The following is a 6,211-nucleotide window of genomic DNA, read 5'->3' as shown; positions in this document are numbered from 1 at the left end:
GCTTTGAGTAGTATGGACATCTTAACAATATCATGTCATCCAATTCCTTAACTTAGGATGTCTTTCTATTTATTTGTGACTTCTTTAGTTTTTTTCAGCAATGTTTTAAAGGATTCTGTCTTCAAGTCTTTTGTTTCCTAGGTTAGATTATTCCTAAGTATTTTATTTTATCTTACTTTATTTGTATTTTTTTAAATATTTAAAAAGATTTTATTTATTTCTTTGATAGAGAAAGAGAGCAAGAGAGCACAAGCAGAGAGAGCAGCAGAGGGAGAGGGAGAAGGAGAAGGAGAAGCAGGTGCCCCACTGAGCAGGGAGTCTGATGCAGGAATCAATCCCAGGACTCTGGGATCATGACTTGAGCTGAAGGCAGATGCTTAACCAACTGAGCCACCCAGGCACCCCAAAACAAAGTTTATTGAGGATAGTAAAGTTACAGTAAAAAGCCCCTGAAGAGGGAGGGGACCAGAGAGTGTTACTCATTTTATTTTACTTTTGATGCAATTGTAAATGGAATTGTTCTGATCACTAGTATTTACTTCCATACCCTCGACTGACTGTATATGCAAAGCTGTTTGAGGAGAATTTGCCACTCTGTGTTGCAAATGCCCATTCTGGACATGCCATTGTCCATTCCAAGGGCATTGTCTACTTATGTCAGTGATAAGGAAACTAGAATGCTGTCAGATTCTTTGCAGAAGTAAAGTGAATGGTTACCTCCCTACATGGTTCCCTAAACCTCCAGTCTGTTCTGCTCATGCCTCATCTCTCATAGTCCATTTCTTTTTGTTCATCTGCCCATGACCACAGTATGTAGAATCTTACATCAATTTTAGGACTTCATTCCATAATCATAACTTCAAATCTAATATAATGGCTTCAATCCAGTTATTCAGAAATAGCATCTGTTACTATCTATACTTATATGTATATCAGTTCTCTTCCTCTCCCTCTCTCACTTCCTCTTATCTGTGCAGCTTCAGTTTAACTTGAATGGACAAGGTGATATTATGCAGTGAAGATGGAACCCAAGAAATTTGGTAAAACCTATCTGCTCCAGAGAAATCCTAGAATCAATTCAACATATCTTTTAGCTTTTTAGCTTTTTTGCCCCCAACTAATTTCTAATGCCCATGTGTTAGGGATATTTCTTTGCAGATTTTAATAATTTCTTGGGCAATAAGAGAGGCTGGTATAGATTGAAATGATGATGAAATTTCCTGAGTAGCTTCCTTTTCTAGAAAGATGAAATCCTAGAAGGGTCATGGGCCAAGGAAGTTCTCATTGAGAACAGTATGGCCACTGCATTAGAAGATCTAGGACTGAAAGGATCAAGGCTCTCTCTTCCCTTGTGTCCTAGGCATCCCTAGTATTCACCACGTGAATAGGTGGCTTGCTGGGAAATGTGTAGCCTGGAACCAAGGGATGCCAGTCTCTAGACATGCAATAGAAAGACAAGCAGTATGGGAAAGTGTGTTTCTGAGGTTAATTCAGGTAAAGATGACTTGATTTTGCTGACTTGTACCCTCCATAGCTCCTCTCCCTGCATGACACACACACTTAGGGAGTAATTCAGATTTGTGTGTGTGTGTGTGTTGGGTGTATATGAATATGTGTAACTTCATTGACAAGTGTCAAGATATGCATGCTTTGCCATTTGTGTGGGTGTTAAGACTATATTTTTTGGTTGGGAAGGTGGATCTTGTTTATAATGTATCTATGATTTGGTTGTCTAGATGAGAAATGTCTAACACATATTTTTTTTTCTCCCAGAATAACTTATCAAGACTAGCTCCACAGAATTGAATTGAGAAAGAAGGGCAATACATTCATTTCAGCAGAAAATTGACTCAGTTGAAAAAGCATGATATATTGACATCTTAGGTCATAAACATGATGAGTACTGGGGAGAGATTAAATTCTTCCCAAATTAAAAAAAAAGTAATTGTGGATATTAGTTTGGTACATGTGATTCATTTCTCCTATCATGCCTCAAACACAATTGATTTGGGAGAAAAGATGAAGTAATCATGAATATACAACTATTTACTTACTGGAAATAAAGTCACCAAACTTTATTGCAATTCAGTGGCAAAGATTGTTCAGACATCCTAGCAATGAACCAATAGAAAATAAATGATTTCTTTTCTCATTGAATAGGAGTTCTGATAGGGTGTTTGGCATGTCTTCCTTGTACCATAGATTGGGTGTACCTCAATTATTTTGGATGATTTCACTAGTAGTGGTTATAGCACCTAAATGATTACAGCAGTTGAGGTGCAGAACAGCCAAATATTTAGTTTAAGATTAATAGACTTGGAAAGTTCAAAGTCAGAATCATGCTTCAGTTTTAGACATGGCAGTCCCCACTGTCCTGAAGGAACTTAATTCAATAAAAATTTGAGTTTCTACTGTATGCTATATACTATACCAGGCACTGGGGAAGTAAAAATAAAACAGGCATTATTCTTGCCCTTGAGAAATGCCAAGTGCTGATAGACGAGACATATACACAAAGAGTAATGATGATATTAATAATGCTATTATGATAGGCAATGCTTATATGATGCATACCACATACCCAGCGCCATTTTAAGAACTTTATATATATTAACAAATTAAAATAATAAACTAAAATTCAGTGAGATAAGTGAGACATATATAATAATTAGGGAAACATAAAAAAGATTGTGGGAGCTGAAATGAAGGATCAATTTATTCTGTCTATAAGGATGAAAAGATAAAAGAAAGCTATAGAGAGGAGATAATATTTTATTTCAGCCTTGATGAATGGAGTTCACCTAATTGATAGAAGGTGGAGTAGAGGGTTTTCCAAATGGAATAAAGATCTTTAGCAAAGTAATGAAAATATGGTAGGTGCAGGACACAGTTGATATGTCCTCCAGTGCTATAAATGACTGTCAGAAAACCTTAGAGGGGGGCAGCCCTGGTGGCTCAGTGGTTTAGTGCAGCCTACAGCCTAGGGTGTGATCCTGGAGACCTGGGATCGAGTCCCACGTCAGGCTCCCTGCATGGAGCCTGCTTCTCCCTCTGCCTGGGTCTTTGCCTCTCTCTCTCTCTCTCTCTCTCTCTGTATCTCTCATGAATAAATAAATAAAATCTTTAAAAAAATTATTTCTAAAAAAAAAAAAAGAAAACCTTAGAGGGAAGTACTAGCATGGCTTATGATACTGGGACGAGGAATGGGTTGAGAGAATAAGGGAGGGAAGAATGTATTTCTTCCCACAACCCAATATAACAAATTGGATAAATTCTGGGATTCTGAACATTTCAGAAAGTTAGTTCTTTTTTCCCAAAATTAGCCAAAGAACAAACAGGTTTTCATCAGAGAGGGGTTCCCATTTTTAATGTTCCTTTTCTCCTTCTCTCAATCAGTTAATGACATTTATTCTTTCTTTGTAGGAATCAGGTTCTCTTGCAAATTTATTTCCAGAGTTATGTATACCTGCTTTCTGCAGGTGAACCACATATATAGTTAGAAAAAACAAGTTTTTAGAACAGTCTCCAGTTTCCCACTTGCATGATATTCACCTGAGTCAGACCAGATTCCTGATATATGAAGCCCATGATTCTGTCTGACAATAATAGAAAAGAGGGCATAATATCAGATGATAAGATTTTCCTCTGTGACATTAGCTTCAAAGAGCATGTATTCTCTCATAGCCTCAGTTTCGCTTAACTGACTAGGGGATGGTCATCCTAACTTATTAATAGTTCCAGACACGGGATCCTTGGGTGGCGCAGCGGTTTGGCGCCTGTCTTTGGCCCAGGGCGCGATCCTGGAGACCCAGGATCGAATCCCACGTCGGGCTCCCGGTGCATGGAGCCTGCTTCTCCCTCTGCCTATGTCTCTGCCTCTCTCGCTCTCTCTCTGTGACTATCATAAATAAAAATTAAAAAAAAAAATAGTTCCAGACACCACTATCTCTTGGGGATAAAGAGTTCTTTAAATTTTCAGACATGTACAAAGCACTTTGGATAATATGTTAAGAATTTTTTTTTTTTTTTGGTAATTTAGGTGCTATTTTTCAAATCCTGTATTCCAATTCTGATAAAGAGAATCAAGATCAGAATAATTGGGAAAACATTATATTCATAGTTGAATATCATAACATTGTAAATTTGTCATTTTCCCACATATAAATATATAAAAAAAGTTTAAGTCTATATTAAAATTTTATCAGAACTCTGGAGAACACAGAACATTTATTCTAACATATACGTTAGTGATCTTGTATATACACAATCCTAGAGACTCCACCAAAAAACCTGTTAGACCTAATAAACAAATTCAGTAAAGTTTCAGGGTGAAAAATTCAACATACAAAACCAGTTATAGTTCTATTCACTAATAATAAACTATTTGAAAGAGAAATAAAGAAAACAATTCCATTTATAATAGCATCAAAAACAATAAAATACTTAGAAATAAATTCAACTAAGGAGGTGAAAGATTTATACACCAGAAACTGTAAGACATTGATGAAATAAATTGAAGAAGACACAAGTAAATAGATATCTCATATTCATGGCTTAGAAAAGTTAATATTGTTAAAATGTATATATTATCCACAGCCATCTATAGATTCAATGCAATCCCTATCACAATTTCCATGGCACTTATTACAGAAATAGAAAAAGCAATCCTAAGACTCATATGGAACCACAAAAGATTCTGAATAGCCAAAGCAATCTTAAGAACAAACAAAGTAGGAGGCATCATACTTACTAATTTCATACTGTATTACAAAGCTATAGTAATTTAAACAATATGGTACTGACATAAGAATAGACACATGGATCAATGGAACAGAATTGAGAGCCCAGAAAGAAACCCAAACATATATGGTTAACTAATATTTGGCAAGGGAGCTGAGAATACTCATTGGGAAAAGGATCCTTATTTTAGTCACTAAAATAAGTGTTGCTGGGAAAACTAGATATCTACATGCAAAAGGATGAAATTGGATTCCTATTTTACACCACTTACAAAAATAAACACAAATGGATTAAGAACTTAAACATAAGACTCAACCACAAAACTAGAAGAAAACACACAAAAAATCCTTTGATGAAGATTTTGGTGGTGATTTTCTGGTATGACATTAGAATCACATGCAACATAAGTAAATCAACGAGTGGAAATACATCAAACTAAAAAGATTTGTTTGTCAAAAGAAACAACTGACAAAATGAAAATGTAACCTACAGAATGGCAGAAATTATTTGAAAACTGTTTCACTGATGAGTGGTTAATATCCAAAATATATAGGGATCTCATACAGCTCAATAGCAAATAAACAATTCAATTAAAAATAGAAGACTTGAATAGATATTTTTTCCAAAGAAAACACACAAATGGCCAAATATATGAAAAAGTGTTCTGCATCAGTAATTATCCAGGAAATGTAAATCAAAACCATAATGAAATATCACCTCACACCTGTTAGTATAGCTATCCAAAAAAGAACAAGAGAAAACAAATGCTGGCAAGGATGTGTAGGAAAGAGAACCTGGTGCACTGTTGCTGGGAATGTAAGTGGTATAGCCACTCTGGAAAAAATATGGAGGTTCCTAAAAAAATTAAGAGTAGAATTACCATTCCACCCACCAATCCTACTTCTGGGTATTTGTCTGAAGGAGATGAAATCACTGCACCAAAGAGATATCTGCATTCCCATGTTCATTGCAGCATTATTCACAATAACCAAGATGTGGAAACAACTTAAGTGTCCACTGGCAGATGAATGCATAAGGAAAATATGGTATATATACATACAATGGAATATTGTTCAGCCTTAAAAAAGAAGGTAATCTTGCCATTTGTGACATGGATGGACCTTGAGGGCATTATGTTAAGTGAAATAAATCATAAGAGAGAGGAAAATACTGTATGACCTCACTTGTATGTAGAATCTAAAAACATAAAATTCAAATTCATAGAAACACAAAGTAGGCAAAGAAGAGGAACACTCCCTATTAGATATGAAGATATGAAGATATACAGAAAACTAATAGCAATAATAACAGTGAAGAGTGGCACATAAATAGACAAGTAAACCAATAACAACAGAATTGAGAATGCAGATGGAGAGTTATATATATGTGACCTTAATATATGATAAAAGAAACATCACAAACCAAGGGTGGATTTTTTGGTCACTGCTGCTGAGAAAATCTACTCCTTATA

The 6,211-nt window shown here is 35.5% G+C and overlaps 1 long non-coding RNA gene across 1 annotated transcript; it reads left to right on the top strand.

Moving 5' to 3' along the window:
- The first annotated feature begins 323 nt into the window (after positions 1–323).
- LOC125754087 (uncharacterized) lies at positions 324–2,208 on the top strand. The gene is made up of 3 exons (XR_007407468.1): positions 324–809; positions 1,361–1,494; positions 1,774–2,208. It is a non-coding gene; the product is annotated as an uncharacterized LOC125754087 (long non-coding RNA).
- The last annotated feature ends 4,003 nt before the right edge of the window (positions 2,209–6,211 follow it).

This window comes from Canis lupus, chromosome 30, assembly GCF_003254725.2.
Source record: "Canis lupus dingo isolate Sandy chromosome 30, ASM325472v2, whole genome shotgun sequence".
Lineage (NCBI taxonomy): Eukaryota > Metazoa > Chordata > Mammalia > Carnivora > Canidae > Canis > Canis lupus.
Note: the sequence above shows the minus strand (reverse complement) of the source record. Positions and strands in the feature narration are given on the sequence as shown.